Source organism: Mugil cephalus, chromosome 18 (genome assembly GCF_022458985.1).
Source record: "Mugil cephalus isolate CIBA_MC_2020 chromosome 18, CIBA_Mcephalus_1.1, whole genome shotgun sequence".
Taxonomy (NCBI): domain Eukaryota; kingdom Metazoa; phylum Chordata; class Actinopteri; order Mugiliformes; family Mugilidae; genus Mugil; species Mugil cephalus.
This window is the reverse complement of record NC_061787.1, coordinates 1,699,478-1,719,708: the sequence shown is the minus strand read 5'-3', so window position 1 is coordinate 1,719,708 and position 20,231 is coordinate 1,699,478. Positions and strand designations below refer to the sequence as shown.

The window sequence follows — 20,231 nt, the reverse complement described above, 5'->3', positions numbered from 1 at the left end:
CTGACAGTCCAGCGCAGCAGCGTCATCAAACATTACATACCATGAATATACTTAAACAAACACGTCCATATTAAAATGTCCGGGGCACTGACGTGATGGTTCAGTTTCCCACATGATGTATTAAATTATATCAATCAAAGAAACGGTGTCTGGAATCTAACTGAAAAACACAACATAGACAAATTATATACAAACATTTGTTGCGTTCATCATTATTATAATGCCTTTTATGATATTTAAAACGGGTTTTATGACGTATTTGTTTAGATTTGAATTGATTGTGGATGTTTTTGATGCGTTGATTCAGTTTCTCTAATCATTATTCTTTAGTCGTTGTCTTTATAACAGTTGATTCACGTCGTGTTTATGGTATTTTTTGTTATTTGATGCATGTGAACTGCTTCTGAATCATCTGAGGAGACGCTTTGTTCTCTTTTGTTGCAGATCTGACGATGCCCAACTCTGTACTTGCCATCGACCAAGGATTATTAACGAGGAGGATGGAGGAGGAGGAGGAGGACGTGGAGGTGGAGGAAGAGGAGGAGGAGGAAGAGGAGGAGGAGGAGGAGGAGGTGGAGGTGGAGGAGGAGGAGGAGGTGGAGGAGGAGGAGGAGGAGGAGGAGGAGGAGGAGGATGGACGGGAGCCTCTTAACAACCCACTGACTCACCTTCAGGAGGAGGACGTTTCCCTGAGAGCAACAACACCTGGAAAGACAAGAAGAAGAAGAAGATGATGTCTGCCAATAAACGAGGAAAGGAGAAGCTCGAGCTTTTTCAAACTTATACTTCCAGGTCTGTTTTTCATTTATTTACCTCACGTCTGCACTGAGTGTGTACAGTATGTTGTGGTTCCCCAACAGAAGCCAAAAGTCTCGGGTCTACTGTGAACTCAAGGAGAGCCACATGGAGGAACTGGTCCGAGGAGGGAATCTCCAGGCTGGACGCCAGGATCAGCAGCCAGCAGAGAGAAGCAGAGGAGGTTTTAAACCAAGTATGTCTCATCCAAGAAGTTTCAGACTAATAACCAGTAAATTTGTGTTGATCCAAGGAAAATGTGACCAGAACAGTTTAGTCAGTAGCAATAGTTGAGACTTTCCAGTTCTGTCATTGGATTTAATCTCTGGACATGTGTTAGGCAACGAACCAATGAATCGGTCTTTAACAGATGAAAAGGATCCGATGCTGGAAAGAAGAAACTCTGACTACTCTAAAATGACTTTCACGCTAAGAAATACGATTAATCACGGTTAAATATCATTCATTTTTCATCTATCTATCATTTACCTATATTAGTATCTAAAGAAACAATATTTGTTAGATTTCAGTCGGTGAAAATAGTTGTTTTACGTTGAGAAGGAGATAAACCAGTAACTAAGTTGATGTTGTGGAAACAGACCTGGTGCAGTCAGAGACCAAACATCCAAACTAGGCTTCCAGAAATATCATTTCCATGATGTCTATACACGACCTGAGAACAAACCCAGTCAGAGACAAATAACCTGAGACGTCACCTGTGTTGGATCAGATGTGAAGCCTCATTTCAAGTCAGTAAAACATAGAAAAACGTAAAGTTTAGAAACATAGCTTCACCTGCTGCCTCACGTTTCCAAGTTAATTTAACTAAATTAATTTCAGCTTCTGTTTCTACTTAGATTTCTCATCTTCACTGAGAAGATTTAAACTTTATCTAAACTTCAGATTCATCTCACATCTTGTCCATTCAGACATTTAACATTTATTTTGTTGAGGCTGTTTAGACAGAACAAAAATTAAAATTTGATCCAGCAACAACAGACACTTTGAATTCATTCCTCCTCGAGAAACGTATGGAGACAACGTGTTTGCTGATGGTAATGTTGTAGTTTAATTAATGAATGAATTCATGAATTAATACTCTTTTATAGAGCCTTGTTTCATGGGTATTGTAAGCTTTCGATCTAATTAAACCTTCCTTCTCCATCACTTTTATCAACTCTAAACGTAAAGACATGAGTTAAATGAGCATCGACCACACAGACAAAACTCTCAACAAGTCAAGACAGTGGATTAGAAAACTACAGTTTGCAGATTGTTTCTTCCCAGTCTCCTTTCGCATTTCATCTGGAAACCAACTAAATTCTTGTGGTCAGTCTCTACAATGAAAGCTTGTTCAGCTTGTTCAGCCTCCTCAAGACACAGCATCCATTCTCACGGGCCGAGGCTCAGCTTCACCAAGAGGCCGATGGAGAGGAACCATCTGAACCTCCGGTTTGACTGAAACGAGGCGTCTGTCCAGAGGTAAAAGGGTTAAAGAAGAACTGAGCCGCTGCAGCAACAAGGACTTCTAAGCTCCGAGGAAAAAGAGTCTGCGTGAGAGAAGATGAGCTTCAAAAGAAAACAGAAAAACACTGGAGCACGTCTCTGAGGACGTCGTCCACAAGTGAAGATCAAAAAGGAGCCTTGGTGGGACTGAAGGAGATTTGTCCTTCCAGGAAAAGAAAGTAGACGAAATAAAAAATATGCCACAGGGGAGGAAATGATTTTATTTCTCCAGAGACTCTCTCTCAGGATGAGGCCGTGATATACAGAGTGTTTTAAAGGTTTCCCAGTCAAGATTAAAACCATTAGAGATAATCTGCAAACGGATCCGGGTGATAATAAATAAAATGTAACAGGATGTGGCCTTCAAACACTCCTGACCACATCTGACCAAGAATCTCCTCTGTTCAGATTAATTGTTAAGTTCACATTTCAGCCCAGTCTGTGTCCGTTTATTTCTAAAACACATTTAAAAACAACTAATGTCAAAGCATTCAACACAAGCACAAAGGTTTAATAATTATTTTTAAATTAAAAGTATTTTAAATCCAGAGACATGTCTTCTGCCCCCTGCTGGATTTATCCGGGCTCTGCAGCTCAGCAGCTTTTGGAATAACTTCCTGTTTTTATTTTTATTTATTCATTTTTTTTTCATGGAAATCTTTTGTAGTTTTTAAAAGTAACAATAAGAATATGATTTATGTTGATACTGATATTTCAGGAATATTTACTTTATTACAGAAACTTTTACTTACTTATTTATATATAATAATACGATGTATTCATACATGATGTTATAGTAAAAAATAGTTTATATTGATGCCTTGTGTCCTTTATTTATCTATTTATATATATTTAAATGTATTCTTTTAATCTAGTGTTTTTAATGAAGTTATTTATTTTTCTTTGTGTTTCTGTGAATTTCTATGTTTTCATTTTTTAAATTTTTAATTTTTTTTATTATTTTTTTTTTTTACATGCTTCGACTCATCTGATTCCTTGTTTTTAAATGTGCTTTATGAATAAATTATCATTTAAATGTTCTAAACTGATTTTCTTGACTATTGTTCCAGGGTCAGAGCTCTGCTGCTCTCTGCTGGACAACTTGATTTAACGTTTTGATTAGATTTTAATCCACACAAAGGTACAAGGATATTAAATCTAGATCGTATTTTGGTCTGAGACGTTGCTGCTGACGCTCTTTATTAGTCTCAGAGTTGCATGAGTGCATGAAATCAGCAGAGGGGCTCATAGGAAACAATGTTGTCAGGACAAACCAGACACACACGTCTTGTTCCGTGTCTTTCCAGCCGTGCCCTCAGACAGATGAAACATCGTGTAATAGTTAGAGGACGTAAACACTCCCGTCTCTGAAGCGCTCAGCTTTTCTTTCCTCTGTGTGTACTCACTCACATTATCAATGGGAAGGATTCCACCATGGTTCATAAAATTAGTGTAATAACTCATCTTTCAGACGATGTGGGACAAACTTTGTGCAAAATTCTATTTTTGAGTAAATCCCGGGTGAAAGTGTGATATTTTTTGTTGGCACTGGATAGTGCAGGCGCACAGATTATACGTCAGCCTGCACACGATTCATCAGCCAATGGTATCAGGAGCCGTCACCTGTCAATCAAAAAAGCAGGAAGCTTTGACAATTTAAAAGTTTTTCTTTGATAGCGAGTAGGTTGGCATTGGTTTCGAGATGGAGTGAGCGGTTTCGTGAGTTTTGACAGAGTTATCATCTAGTGTGCAGTTGCAAGAGAGGGAGTGAGGGACACGTTTTTTTCTTTAACCGTTTTCTTTAATCGCTCTTGTTTGATTGTATGTCTGTCAGTGCAAACAATAAAAGTAGGAAAAAACAATAAAAGTACCTGGGCCACAAACTGGACTGGTCTGCTAACATAGACCCATTCAGATCTGTCTCTATTCCGTCAGGAGGTTAAGGTGGTTTAACATCTACTGGAAAGTGCTGGACATGTTCTACCAGATGATCATCGCCTGTGTCCTCTTCTACTCTGTGGTTCTGTGGGGAGGCAGCACTAGGAAGAAGGGACGTCACGGCTGGATCCAGAAGGAGGACTCTGTGGTAGAGACAGAGCTGGAGTCCCTGTCCTCAGCGGGAGAGGGAAGGACCTTGAACAAACTCAGGACATAAGACTCTACACCTCCTCCCTGTGAGGAACCAACTGGACTGTGGTTGTCACCAATGTCTTTTCAGTTTCACCACCGTGGCACATAGTATAATGTGATGACGTCATACTTTACTCTGACATATGTTTAACGCATAAAATAATTCTTAAAAAACTTGTCCAGCCCTGCTCTGAACAGACAGGCAGAGCTACTAGATCCATCACAAGGGGGACAAACAGAGACACTAAGGCAGGGGACACTCGTCCAAATCATTTTAAAAAACTGCAGGTTTCTGTGTTTTCTCATGTCAGATAAATAACGGATCTCAAGTTCCTCTTGTCAGCATCAGTGTCAATATACTGTAATTCTTCCAGTCATTCCGGATTCAGTCATTTTGAAACTGCTAACAACTTTATTTAGTCTGAAAAAATAAATGATGACAATGTGGAAAAAGAAATGACAAAAGACAAAAACAAGAAGTCATCGTCTTTACCACACACACTGTGTGACTCCCAGGAAACATACAGGGAGAAGCACTGGAAGTGGAAGTGTTGAATCAGTGCCAGTTCTTCCAGACTCCAGTTTGAGTAGAGAAGGAGGTAAACTGAAGATAGAAGGGAGGTGAGTGTTAATCTTCTTCTTCTTCTGATTGAATTAAGTTTGACTGAAACATTCTCACAAACTTTGATTAATCAGTTGTAGTTTTGCTGCTTTTATTGAGCTGAGTAGTTTAATAATTTGTGTTTCAGTTCCTGTTCTCAGTCTGAGTGACTCTGAGATTAGATTAGATTAGTCTAGATTAGATTATATTAGTTTAGATTAGTCTAGATTAGATTAGATTAGTCTAGATTAGTCTAGATTAGATTAGTCTAGATTAGATTAGATTAGTTTAGATTAGTCTAGATTAGATTAGATTAGTCTAGATTAGATTCGATTAGTCTAGATTAGATTCGATTAGATTAGTCTATATTAGATAGATTAGTCTAGATTAGATTAGATTAGACTATGAATTCTGTTTATTTTATTAAACTGAGTAGTTTATTAGTTTGTGTTTCAGTTCCACTTTTCTTTTAGAACTTGATTCTAAAAGTCTGTCACAATTAATTTCTACTTTTTAAAGATTCAACATGTTCCTGTGGTTTTCTGACTATAAACAAGTATTTATTTCACTTGATGTAAACTCACTGAGTGTTTCTGGTTCATCTCTCAGACTGACTGAAGATGAGACGGAAGATGGAGGAAGAGGACAGAGTCACTAGTCTAAAGATTATCCTCTAGAATTAGGTGGAGAACCTGGACCCTCAGACACAGAGTAAGAGAACTACTACTAACCTGTTCATGACTCATTTTAATCACTTGTATCAGTCCCAGGTTGTTTTGTCTCTAAAATACTTTGAAAAATGTTTGTGACTCAAATAGAAATAATGGGTCGTGTCCTCTCAGCTTCAGTCAGTCTCCTAGAAAAGCTGGAATTTAATGACTAATGAATGTAAACATGAAACCATCTCATCATGTGCAGCAGCTGAAGTTTGTGTGTTTACTGCTACTACGACGGCCAATCAGTCAAAATGAGCCATGAGCCATACGGTCGCTATGACTCCACTGCTGCAGAAACCATTAACATCACACACACAATGGATACACAAGGTGTCTCATGTAGAGATGATGAGATACAGATGAATGTTTTATTGTTAAAATTCATCTCAAACATAAAGGAAAAAAACAACAACAGAACAATATCATGTTCTCATCTTTTTTCACAAATCAATAGTTTGAGACAAAGAAGAGACAAAGAACCTTCTTCACAACATCAGTCAAATTTAATGTCAAATTTTCTTGTGAAGTATGATGAACAAAAACATAATGAACACTGTATAATTGTTCATTTAAAAAAGGTGATTAGAATAAATTTTTATAATTATCAAGAATGTTTTTATTGTATCTGTTTTTAAGTTTTACAGTAGTGCCGTAGTACTTTCTTGAGTGACTCCACAAACCGATAAGCACATGTTTTTAAGAGCTGTACTCCAGGTTGTTTACGATTTAATTTTCCTCTTAACTGATAAATATCTTCTCTAGTTTGGAAAGATTTTTGAATGTTTTCAGGGATCATGTTTTTTTCCTCAAATAAAACTAATGATGTTCCAACTTTAACCGAGTCCATACATTTAAAAATCAGTGATTTAACACAAAGAGGATGAGTGTGATGGAGATATTTGGCATGATTCATTCTCCTTACAGCTATTTTCTGTAATGTGCATATTGTTTGTAAAGTGCTCTTGTATGTGTTGGCCCATATTTCAACACAATAGATCAGGTCTGGAAAAGTGAGTGTGCAGTAAAGAGCACGCAATGTTGTTTGACTTGGGATCCTGCATTTATTCCAATATATAATAATATATATAATGTGGACCTTCCAGCTTTCTGGTCAATTGAAACACCCCAAAAACTTCATATACTCTCTCTACTGCTACTCTGTTGATTTCTAATTGTACATTTCCATTAATTTTACCACATAACAAATTTAGTTTTGTTTGAGTTTAAGGATAACTTATCCACGTCAAACCAACATTTTAATGTATACATGTCTTTTGTGACCACTTCCATGTGCTGCTGCAAGTGTTACCCAGCACACAAAATATACGCGTCATCTGCAAAAACAAATTTACAAATTTACAATCCCTCTGACACCATACTTCTCCGTTTTTTAACTAATAACTTATGGTCAGTTGTGTCACCAACTCAATTAAAGCCATTGAAGTTGATCTTCCAGGTCTAAACCCAGACTGACTGTAAATTCAAATCTTTTTTTTTTTTTCAACAAAGGTGTCTAATCTTGACACAAAAAGTTTTTCTATTATTTTTGAGAACTGACAAAAGAAGGACACAGGTCTATAACGGGTGAAAATATGCTCGTCACCTTCCCTGAAAACTGGGAAAACCTTTACAACTTATTTTTATCTGAGAATATTCCTGTTTTGAATGATAAATTAAACATATGTGTTGATGGATCCATTATTCTTTCCATAATTTTCTGCACAATAAACATCATTCATCAGGATCATTCCAGACCTTTGATTTTTTACTCACACTTTCTTACATCGTCTTTAATTTCAATTTTTTTCTATAGTTCCCAAGATAATAGAGCTTTGCTTTCTCCAACTTTCTCCTCAGCCTGAGTTATTCATTTCGGCAGTTTGGCCCACATGAAAGTTTTCTAACAATATTATTCAGAATATTCCCTTACTTTTTGTATTGCTTTTATTATTCTCTAATATTTTATTATAATAATCCCTCATAACATTAGATTTGTTTTTTTATTTCTTATATTTAATCTCTGTCTCTTCTGTTCTGTGCTTTATACAATGCCATTAAAGATTATTTAGTTTTCTGACAAGCATTTTGCAGTCCCTCAGTCATAATTGTTGACCTCTACTATACATGACTTCCACAAATTAATCTGTCATTATATATCTGCTGTTTTTCCTTGAGTAAATATCCTTTCCATAGTTTCTATAAAAAGTTTCAATTTTGAGACCCAGGTTTCCACTATTTCCTGGAAGCTTCCCACTGATTCTCTGAATAGACTCTGATAGATGTTGATGAGCTGCAGTTCCTCTAGAGGCCACCAGACGGCGCTGTCTCCCCCTCCACTCTGGGAATCCCTTCATCTCCACAAATAAAGTCAGTTCACTTTGAACAAGATGATCAGTTGCACTCTCCTAACATCAGACTATCTGAGCCCTGCATGTCTTCAAAGGCTCAAGGTTCTATTAAATGTAAAGTTTTAAGGTGGTATTAATATATTAAGGTGGTATTAAAGTTAGGACATTAACATGAGAAGCTGCTGACTTACATGTAAATATTAGGCCTGATATTTTTTGATGGTGATCTGCTGTTGGCCATTTTTACCCAGCTGATTATGTGTCAATATTTTTTAAATGCACATTCGGTGTCAATTGAACAAAAATTACAGGAGGAGGTTTTATGAGTTTTACACTTTTTGAAGTGAGTGATGGATAAATAAGGTTAGACCTGTTCAATATTTATTACAGTGCAGGAGATGTTTCTTTACCTGCTTGATAGTTTGGACTGAGACTCCAATCTTCCTCAGAAGTGTCATTAGTCCTTAAATTAAATTCATTATAGACGGAAACAACAGAACACGTCCAACATGAGTCTGTAAAGATGAAGTTCTCCTTTCAGAAGAGTCATCACATGATGATTGGAGGCTGATTCCATCTGACATGTTCCTATTTTATTTCTACGGCCGCAGCAGGAATACACCAATCATAGCACATACACACCTATCAGCTGATTGTGTTCAAGCATCCAGCACATACACACCTCCACTGAACCCAACAGAAAAGTCCAAATAGTTTTAGATGTTGACTCAGTGGAGTCCATAGAGCAGCAGGAGCACAAACACATGTATCTGCTGAGTGAGAGAAACTGAACACTGGCTGCATCACTGGGAGAAGAATGTTTGTGACTGAGCTGCTCACTTCTTCATCAACATCAGCATTTATCTGCAGTCAGAGTCTCTGTCCACACAAGCTGCTGCTGCTTCACCCTCTGGATCATCAGGACACAGATCATCCTGTTTATTCCCATGAATACTTCCACCTGTAGAGAGGAGGAGAAAGGAGAGAGGAGGTGAAGGAGTGTTTCCCTTCATCATCACATCCAGTAGAAAGAGCAGCAGGGACTTGAGTCCTGTTCAGAGCAGCAGTGGAGCAGCTGTGGAGCTCAGCCAGCTTCCTTTCAGCTTCATGTTAACGTGTTGGAGTGAACACACACAGACCTGCAGAGACTTTTAGCATCAAGTCTGTTTCCTCTGCACATTTCACTAAGAAACTGCTGAGAGTCCTGAACGCTTCATTACTGCACCAACACTTTAGTGATGGATTTACTGCTGCTCCATGGAAACAAAGATCAGCTGACTAAGAAACTCATGGTTACTAAATGTAATGCTGCTTCTGTGATGTGCAGGCTTCAGTCAGACTGATCTCAGAGCTGTGATCAGTTGTTGATCAGATGTGATGAATGACCACCACTGTCTCTATACATCTTGGAAGGCTGTCAGCTGGAATCCAGCTTTATTTCCTGGACACATCAACACAACAACAACAGTCGTCTTCACATCAACTCAAACACATGATCACAACAAGCTTCTGGCTCATCTGATTGGTTGACTGTTGTCTCTCTCTCTGTCTTTCTGTCCAATCCTGAAGCCTGTCTCCATTCTCCTCTCACAGCTTCACTGAGAAGCTGCAGGTTTACAGGAAACACTGGATCTTTGATACTAACTGTGTTTAGGACGATACTGATGAAAGCAGCATGGACTGACTGGAACCCTCTACTCACCTCAGAGTCTCCAGTTTATAGTCTGGACTCTCCACAAGATCAAGAAGCTGCTTCACTTCTGAATCCTCCAGGTTGTTTCTACTCAGCTCCAAATGTTTCAGATGGGAGGGGTTGGACTTCAGAGCTGAGACCAGAGAATCACAGCTGATCTTTGACAACCTGCATCTCCTCAACCTGAATAAAGAATAAAAGATGTAGATTAAACCATGAATAATTCCATCAGATGTGTTCAGGTTTTAAATGTTCAGCTTAACATTACTGTGTCCTAACAGCCTTTAAGCTTCATTGACTTTAACATTTTCTACAGTTTCTGCTACAAACACTGGTCTTGAACTAAAGGACATTTACAGATTTATGGAGGAAAGTTGTGGATGAAGATGAATTAGATTCAGTTGGTGATTAAACATATCAGATCTACAACAGTAACAGACAGTGAACTGACCTCAGAGTCTCCAGTCTACAGTCTGGACTCTCCAGAAAACCACACAGCTGCTTCACTCCTGAATCCTTCAACTTGTTGTCACTCAGGTCCAGATGTTTCAGATGGGAGGGGTTGGACTTCAGAGCTGGTCCCAGAGAATCACAGCTGATCTTTGACAAACTGCACCAACTCAATCTGAATAAAGAATAAAAGATGTAGATTAAATCTCCTCTCCATGTCTGAGTGACTTTGTCCTTGTGTTATTGTGGATCTCCATCATGTCTTCTACAGACAGTAATATGTGACAGTGTGAGGTGTGTGAGCTCCTTCCAGCAGCTGTGGTTCAGAGAGAATGGACTGATACATGGATCACAGCAGGTTTGACTCCAAATGAAATGTGAGTGAATGATGATGAAACAGCAGGAAGCTCAGACACTAAACACACCTCAAAACACCTGCATCTGAACACATGATCTCATCTGTGTGTGTTGAGCAGGAATGAAGCATCAACATTATACATTATACAAAAGTATTAGGTCAGCTTTTAGTCAATCTCAATCTGCTTTTATTGCAGTTGAATCTATGTTTTTATGTGAGGAAACACTGGATAGTTTTGTCCTGGTTGATGCTAAGGTGCTGGAGAAAGTTATCTCTCAGTTAAAAGCAGCAACCTGCCTTTTAGATACTATTCCTGCACCAGTTTTAAATCCCTTTTAGCTGAGGATGTTTTGAATATTTGAACTTCTTCTCTTCAGACAGGAGTTTTCCCAAGTGCTTTTAAGACAGCCTTGGTCAGGCCTCTTCTGAAGAGGAATCATTTAGACACTGTGATGCTCAATAATTACAGGCCAGTGTCTAATCTGACATTTTTAAGTCACATTTTACAGAAAGTGTTTTTTAACCAGTTGAATGATTTTATGAAAACTCACAGTTTGTAAGAAACTTTTCACTTTGGGTTTTTGGACAAATCACAGAACTGAGACTTTCCTGATGAAGGTTTTAAATGAACATGGACAAGGAGAAACTCTCTGTCCTGGTTCTATTGGATTTGAGTGCAGCATTTGACACAGTAGATGACAATATTCTTTTAAGCAGACTGCACAACATGATGAGTCTCTCATGTAACTGGTTTAAATCCTTCCTCACTGGCAGACAATGTTATGAGTCTATAGATGAACACTCCTCTTGTGAGAAATCCAAACTGGATGGTGGTGTCCCCAAGGCTCAATCTGAGGTCCAACTCTTTTTAATTTGTACATGCTGCTACTTGGTGGAGTCATCAGGAGATGATACACAGCTGTATATGTCCGTGTCTCCTGATGACTCAGGGCTGATTGATGTCCTTTTAATGTATTTTAGATATTAAGACGTGGATGGCAGAGAAGTTCCTACAGCTCAACCAGGACAGAAGTCAGGTTTTAGTTATCGGTCCTGAGGCTCAGAGAGACAAAGTTTTACCTAAATTACAGACAATGTCTATGTTTCCCTGAGAAGAGGTAAAAACCTGGGTGTTATTATTGACTCTGAGCTTGGTTTTATCCCTCACATTAAAAACATAGTAAAAGTGGATTTTAGCAGCTCAAGAACACAGCCAGAGTCCACCCGTTTCTCTCTGGATCAAACACAGAGACGCTGATGCTTTTATCTCCAGTCCTATTGACTATTGTAATGCTCTCCTTTCTGGTCTCCCCAAAAAACCATAAATCCTTTACAACTACTTGAAAACTCAGCAGCACGTGTGCTGACGAAGACCAGAAAGAGAGAGAGCATATTACACCAGTTTTAAGATGCTGCATTGGCTCCTGGTGTGTTTCAGGATCCATTTTAAGGTTCTTTTATTGGTTTCTAAATGTCTGAATGGTCTTGGTCCCTCATATTTATCAGCCTTGCAGCCCTGAGCTCCCTTGGTAGCGGCCTTTTAGTGGTTCCTAGAGTCAAGACAAAGAAGTATGGAGAGGCATCTTTTCAGTTTCATGGCCCACGTCTATGGACCAGCCTGCTGGAGGACCTCAGGGCTGCAGAGGGTTGAACGTTGTGTTGGACGGTCCTCTGTGATGGTGTTTCCTCACTGGTCCATCTGTGCTCAGCCATGTTACTCATTTTATCTGTGCTCTTTCTATCCCTGACCTCCTTGTGTGTGTGTGTGTGTGTGTGTGTGTGTGTGTGTGTGTGTGTGTGTGTGTGTGTGTGTGTGTGTGTGTGTGTGTGTGGGAAGGGGGAGGGTTCTTCAGGCTTGTTTTATATTTGTTTGTTCTACGTGTGAAGAACCTTGGGTTGTAATTCATTTGTATGAAAGGTGCAATATAAATAAAATTGGTTTGATTTGATTTATACAGTTATTGAAATGAGTTTGTCTTCAGTTTGAGGAACAATAAAGTTGTGGATGAAGATGAATTAGATTCAGTTGGTGATTAAACATATCAGATCTACAACAGTAACAGACAGTGAACTGACCTCAGAGTCTCCAGTCTACAGTCTGGACTCTCCAGAAAACCACACAGCTGCTTCACTCCTGAATCCTTCAGGTTGTTTTTAGTCAGGTCCAGATGTTTCAGATGGGAGGGGTTGGACTTCAGAGCTGGTCCCAGAGAATCACAGCTGATCTCTGTCAAACTGCATCTAAACAATCTGAATAAAGAATAAAAGATGTAGATTAAATCTCCTCTCCATGTCTGAGTGACTTTGTCCTTGTGTTATTGTGGATCTCCATCATGTCTTCTACAGACAGTAATATGTGACAGTGTGAGGTGTGTGAGCTCCTTCCAGCAGCTGTGGTTCAGAGAGAATGGACTGATACATGGATCACAGCAGGTTTGACTCCAAATGAAATGTGAGTGAATGATGATGAAACAGCAGGAAGCTCAGACACTAAACACACCTCAAACACCTGCATCTGAATACATGATCTCATCTGTGTGTGTTGAGCAGGAATGAAGCATCAACATTATTCATTATACAAAAGTATTAGGTCAGCTTTTAGTCAATCTCAATCTGCTTTTATTGCAGCTGAATCTATGTTTTTATGTGAGGAAACACTGGATAGTTTTGTCCTGGTTGATGCTAAGGTGCTGGAGAAAGTTATCTCTCAGTTAAAGCAGCAACCTGCCTTTTAGATACTATTCCTGCACCATTTTTAAATCCGTTTTAGCTGAGGATGTTTTGAATATTTGAACTTCTTCTCTTCAGACAGGAGTTTTCCCAAGTGCTTTTAAGACAGCCTTGGTCAGGCCTCTTCTGAAGAGGAATCATTTAGACACTGTGATGCTCAATAATTACAGGCCAGTGTCTAATCTGACATTTTTAAGACACGTTTTACAGAAAGTGGTTTTTAACCAGTTGAATGATTTTATGAAAACTCATAGTCTGTTTTTGGACAAATCACAGAACTGAGACTTTCCTGATGAAGGTTTTAAATTTATCCAGCGAATATTTATTTATTTATATTTGTTTATTTATATTGTACTTTTTTAATTGTGTTTATTTAGTGTTTATATGTTATTATTGTTGTTTTTAATCTTTTATTCCAGCTCTAGTGTTTCTTCTCTTTAGGAGCTGATGACACGGTGTGTGTGTGTGTGTGTGTGTGTGTGTGTGTGTGTGTGTGTGTGTGTGTCGTGTGTGTGTGTGTGTGTGTGTGTGTGTGTGTGTGTGTGTGTGTGTGTGTGTGTGTGTGTGTGTGTGTGTGTGTGTGTGTGTGTGTGAATAAAGTTGGTTTCATTTGATTTATACAGTTGTTGAAATGAGTTTGTCTTCAGTTTGAGGAACAATAAAGTTGTGGATGAAGATGAATTAGATTCAGTTGGTGATTAAACATATCAGATCTACAACAGTAACAGACAGTGAACTGACCTCAGAGTCTCCAGTCTACAGTCTGGACTCTCCAGAAAACCACACAGCTGCTTCACTCCTGAATCCTTCAGGTCTCTGTTGTAACTCAGGTCCAGATGTTTCAGATGGGAGGGGTTGGACATCAGAGCTGAGACCAGAGAATCACAGCTGATCTCTGACAAACTGCAGTTCTCCAACCTGAATAAAGAATAAAAGATGTAGATTAAATCTCCTCTCCATGTCTGAGTGACTTTGTCCTTGTGTTATTGTGGATCTCCATCATGTCTTCTACAGACAGTAATATGTGACAGTGTGAGGTGTGTGAGCTCCTTCCAGCAGCTGTGGTTCAGAGAGAATGGACTGATACATGGATCACAGCAGGTTTGACTCCAAATGAAATGTGAGTGAATGATGATGAAACAGCAGGAAGCTCAGACACTAAACACACCTCAAACACCTGCATCTGAACACATGATCTCATCTGTGTGTGTTGAGCAGGAATGAAGCATCAACATTATACATTATACAAAAGTATTAGGTCAGCTTTTAGTCAATCTCAATCTGCTTTTATTGCAGCTGAATCTATGTTTTTATGTGAGGAAACACTGGATAGTTTTGTCCTGGTTGATGCTAAGGTGCTGGAGAAAGTTATCTCTCAGTTAAAAGCAGCAACCTGCCTTTTAGATACTATTCCTGCACCATTTTTAAATCCGTTTTAGCTGAGGATGTTTTGAATATTTGAACTTCTTCTCTTCAGACAGGAGTTTTCCCAAGTGCTTTTAAGACAGCCTTGGTCAGGCCTCTTCTGAAGAGGAATCATTTAGACACTGTGATGCTCAATAATTACAGGCCAGTGTCTAATCTGACATGTTTAAGTCACATTTTACAGAAAGTGGTTTTTAAGCAGTTGAATGATTTTATGAAAACTCAGTTTGTATGAAACTTTTCACTTTGGGTTTTTGGACAAATCACAGAACTGAGACTTTCCTGATGAAGGTTTTAAATGAACATGGACAAGGAGAAACTCTCTGTCCTGGTTCTATTGGATTTGAGTGCAGCATTTGACACAGTAGATGACAATATTCTTTTAAGCAGACTGCACAACATGATGAGTCTCTCATGGAACTGGTTTAAATCCTTCCTCACTGACAGACAATGTTATGAGTCTATAGATGAACACTCCTCTTGTGAGAAATCCAAAGTGGATGGTGGTGTCCCCAAGGCTCAATCTGAGGTCCAACTCTTTTTAATTTGTACATGCTGCTACTTGGTGGAGTCATCAGGAGATGATACACAGCTGTATATGTCCGTGTCTCCTGATGACCCAGGACTGATTGATGTCCTTTTAAATGTATTTTAGATATTAAGACGTGGATGGCAGAGAAGTTCCTACAGCTCAACCAGGACAGAAGTCAGGTTTTAGTTATCGGTCCTGAGGCTCAGAGAGACAAAGTTTTACCTAATTACAGACAATGTCTATGTTTCCCTGAGAAGAGGTAAAAACCTGGGTGTTATTATTGACTCTGAGCTTGGTTTTATCCCTCACATTAAAAACATAGTAAAAAGTGGATTTTAGCAGCTCAAGAACACAGCCAGAGTCCACCCGTTTCTCTTTTGGATCAAACACAGAGACGCTGATGCTTTTATCTCCAGTCGTATTGACTATTGTAATGCTCTCCTTTCTGGTCTCCCCAAAAAAACCATAAATCCTTTACAACTACTTGAAAACTCAGCAGCACGTGTGCTGACGAAGACCAGAAAGAGAGAGAGCATATTACACCAGTTTTAAGATGCTGCATTGGCTCCTGGTGTGTTTCAGGATCCATTTTAAGGTTCTTTTATTGGTTTCTAAATGTCTGAATGGTCTTGGTCCCTCATATTTATCAGCCTTGCAGCCCTGAGCTCCTCTGGTAGCGGCCTTTTAGTGGTTCCTAGAGTCAAGACAAAGAAGTATGGAGAGGCATCTTTTCAGTTTCATGGCCCACGTCTATGGACCAGCCTGCTGGAGGACCTCAGGGCTGCAGAGGGTTGAACGTTGTGTTGGACGGTCCTCTGTGATGGTGTTTCCTCACTGGTCCATCTGTGCTCAGCCATGTTACTCATTTTATCTGTGCTCTTTCTATCCCTGACCTCCTTTGTGTGTGTGTGTGTGTGTGTGTGTGTGTGTGTGTGTGTGTGTGTGTATGTGTGAAGAACCTTGGGTTGTAATTCATTTGTATGAAGGTGCTATATAAATAAAGTTGGTTTGATTTGATCTATACAGTTATTGAAATGAGTTTGTCTTCAGTTTGAGGAACAATAAAGTTGTGGATGAAGATGAATTAGATTCAGTTGGTGATTAAACATATCAGATCTACAACATTATCAGACAGTGAACTGACCTCAGAGTCTCCAGTCTACAGTCTGGACTCTCCAGAAAACCACACAGCTGCTTCACTCCTGAATCCTTCAGGTCGTTGTAACTCAGCTCCAGATGTTTCAGATGGGAGGGGTTGGACATCAGAGCTGGTCCCAGAGAATCACAGCTGGTCTCTGACAAACTGCAGCTGTTCAATCTGAATAAAGAATAAAAGATGTAGATTAAATCCTGAATAATTCCATCAGATGTGTTCAGGTTTTAAATGTGCAGCTCAACATTACTGTGTCCTAACAGCCTTTAAGCTTCTGTCAGAATCTGTTTCATTTGCATTAATTTCCTGTTTTACTTTGTAGTGTGTATTGCTGTTAGTGTTGCTTCCTGTTGTTTCCTCCTCTGTGATTCATGTCTCCACTCTAATGTGTTTCCCCTGTGTCTTGTTACCCAGTGTATTTAAACCCTGCCTCATCCCCCTTGTCCTTGTAACTTTGTGTTTAAACCCTCTTGTGTTTTCTTTTGTTGTTTTGTTGTTTGCTACTTGTGTATTGTGCAGTGATGGAAAAACTGAAGCTTTGTGAAACACTGAATCAATATGAAGCAATTGTGTTGAAGTGGTTCAGTGTTGTCAAGCGATTTATATGATTTAATGTGGCGACATCTGCTGGATAAAGTAGACATAGCATTCACAGGAAACGAGGCAAAGGGTGGTGAAACGGTGAGGCACTGTTTAACAATGAAGGATCTATAGTATGTGCATTTTGAAATGCTTGATTTATATTCTTTCAATAAAATAATGATGTGCTTGTGTGGTTGTGCCTTCATATAATACTGTATGTTTTAGATATGCTTTTGGGTGATTGGTAGAAATACAAATTACAAAATAAGAAAAGTGAAATGTTTTTCCAACTAGGGACTGTGGTGACAATGGTTGTGTAAAATGCTTGTTTCTCTGTATGTGTGCTTAGTATGTATGTATGTAAGTCAATATATGTATAATGTGTGAATCCCTATGTGCCAATGTAAGTACACAAGCTAATCTAATGTTGTACTACTCCCACCTGAAACCTCACTCTGCTTGGTTGTAAATGGATGACGTATGCAAAACTCTCCTCTCAAAACCTTGTGACATTTTGATGAATTGTGGCTATTTATATGCATTGAGATAGAAAACCCAGCCCTGAATTCCAAACTGTAGTGACACATGGCCGATACGCGTGTGACCTAGTGAAGCTTCATTTGAGGAGTCACATGATTTTTCACTGTATGAAGTGAAGCATCAAAGCCTCTTGTGTCGATACTTCTGCTTTGAAAGCTCGACACTGTGTTGAGCGTCTGCTTGGAGTGTAACATCTCTACTATTGTATATGACCTCTTCTGCTATTTTCCTCCTTTTGGATTTTGACCTTGGCCTACTTTTGGATTAAAGTTCTTGTTTTGTGGACGATTCTTCTGCCTGGTTTTTCCAGTTGCACTTGGGTCCCAGCCCCCAGCCCCTTCACAGCTTCACTGACTTTTTCTACAGTTTCTGCTACAAACACTGGTCTTGAACTAAAGGACATTTACAGATTTATGGAGGAAAGTTGTGGATGAAGATGAATTAGATTCAGTTGGTGATTAAACATATCAGATCTACAACAGTAACAGACAGTGAACTCACTCCAGCATCTCCAGTCTACAGTCTGGACTCTCCAGAAAACCACACAGCTGCTTCACTCCTGAATCCTTCAGGTTGTTGTTAGTCAACTCCAGATGTTTCAGATGGGAGGGGTTGGACTTCAGAGCTGAGACCAGATAATAACAGCTGATCTCTGACAAACTGCAGCTCTTCAATCTGAATAAAGAATAAAAGATGTGAGTTTGTAAAGTTCCTCCTTTAAATCGTGTTCAGAGCTGAAGAAGGTTCAGAATGAACAGGTTTAAAGTTCACATGTTAAAGATGTTTTGTTCTTTCAAAGTGAACTATTTAAATTGTGGTTCAGATGAACAAAGACATTTGAAGACAATACTGATTTGGATATAATATAAAACAATCCTTTTTTTTGTTGGTCTCCTTTTAATTTGAAAAAGTCTAAGGTGGAAATGAAGAGTGTCAGAGTTTCAGAGTCAATCATCCAGTGGAGGATTTTTCTTCTTCTATGAAGCTTTGAAATGTGGAGCTCAACATGGCTCTGCCACAGTCAATGGACTAAAGCACAGAAGAAGAAACCAGACTTTACCATGAAGATCCTCAGTGTGGATCAGTAGAATATCAGCCTGATGTCACCACAACTTTACCATCATATTCATCTCAGCACACAAAGAAAACATGGAGTCTGACCTCAGAGTCTCCAGTTTATAGTCTGGACTCTTCACAAGATCAAGAAGCTGCTTCACATCTGAATCCTTCAGGAAGTTTCCTCTCAGGTCCAGATGTTTCAGATGGGAGGGGTTGGACTTCAGAGCTGAGACCAGAGAATCACAGCTGATCTCTGACAAACTGCAGTCATTCAACCTGAATAAAGAATAAAAGATGTGAGTTAAAACAGTTCCTGCTTAGAATCACTGAGTCTCATCATGTGTTCAGAGCTTGTGACAGCATCACAGGGAAAAAATGAATGGAAAGTAGCTCGTAAGGCAGTAAAATGAAAGATATGGTAAAACAGCAGGTTCTCTTAACATATGAGGATGACATTTTCCCTGTATATGGAGGGGTATGGTATGGGTGGTCTTTGTATTTGTGGAGAAGCGGGAGACCAGGAAAAGAACCATAGATGAAGTGTGGACCTGTAACAGAGGACCTGAACGAAGCAGCTTACCGAGTTAGCCGGGAAAAGTAAATACAGACAGCCTTCAAGAAAGACACTGGTGAGCGGACTACTGGGATAATACTGTGGATGGTTCCAGCGGGTCTCTACCCCCCAACCCGACCGACGCTTGGCGTGCAGAGAGAGGAGCAGACGGGAGAGCCTTTCCCTGAGGGGTTTATCGCTCCGTCTAGATCCGGGTGAGATCTAAGCCTTTTGTAACTTTTTTTGTGCTGGTTTACCAGTTAGCGATAGATCGCACATTTTTTTTAACCAACATTGTTTTTATTGTTTTCCACAACACAACAAAGAAAAACAATACATTACAATACAACTACATGTCTTGAACAAACATGCCTAACCACCCCCCCACCCTATCAGCTTACTCCAAAACTAGGTTGGGAATCAGGTCTATGAGTTAGACCATTCTAGTTGATTGTATAGGAAAAAGAAGAACATAAAACAAAGACACTTCTGCAATCTTAGGTACTGCAAAGTGCCTTACATGTCCCCAGGCTCTTCCATCATATGTGACAAATCTGCTCTGGATACGTAGCCGATGAAGGGGTCCCAGATCTGCTGGAAATGATGTAGCTGATGTTTTATTGTAAATGTAATTTTCTCTAAGGGGAGAGTTGTAGATAGCTCGGATAACCACCTGCTTACACTTGGACTTCTGATGTTTTTCCATGAGAGGGCTATTACTCTCTTCACCATTAACACACTTAGGTCTACAAACATTCATTGATGTTTTTTAATCTTCAAATTATTTGGATACAGACATCATATGAACAGCTGTGGGACTAAGGGTATTTGAATCTGTAAAATGTTTTCAATACATTCTTTTATTTCTTGCCAGAAGTTGTGTATTTCTGTACATTGCCAAATACAGTGGAAAAATGGACCCTTTTCCTTCTCACATTTAATACAAATATCAGGTACGGCGCTGTTAAATCTGTTAAGGTTTTTCTGGAGTGATACACGTTCGCATCAACCAGTTGTATTGTAGTAATTTCAGGCGAGTGTTAGTGGTTCTCGATTGTGC

General features: G+C 39.2%; 1 protein-coding gene and 1 long non-coding RNA gene across 2 annotated transcripts in view; both read right to left on the bottom strand.

The window, feature by feature from the left end:
• Positions 1–20,231, bottom strand: part of LOC124995607 (NACHT, LRR and PYD domains-containing protein 12-like) — a 1,019,357-nt gene that overhangs the window by 871,909 nt on the left and 127,217 nt on the right. The gene's annotated exons all lie outside the window — the stretch shown is intronic.
• LOC124995640 lies at positions 8,372–9,859 on the bottom strand. Its single transcript, XR_007110746.1, has 2 exons — positions 9,799–9,859; positions 8,372–9,057 (listed from the first exon to the last, which is right to left on the bottom strand). It is a non-coding gene; the product is annotated as an uncharacterized LOC124995640 (long non-coding RNA).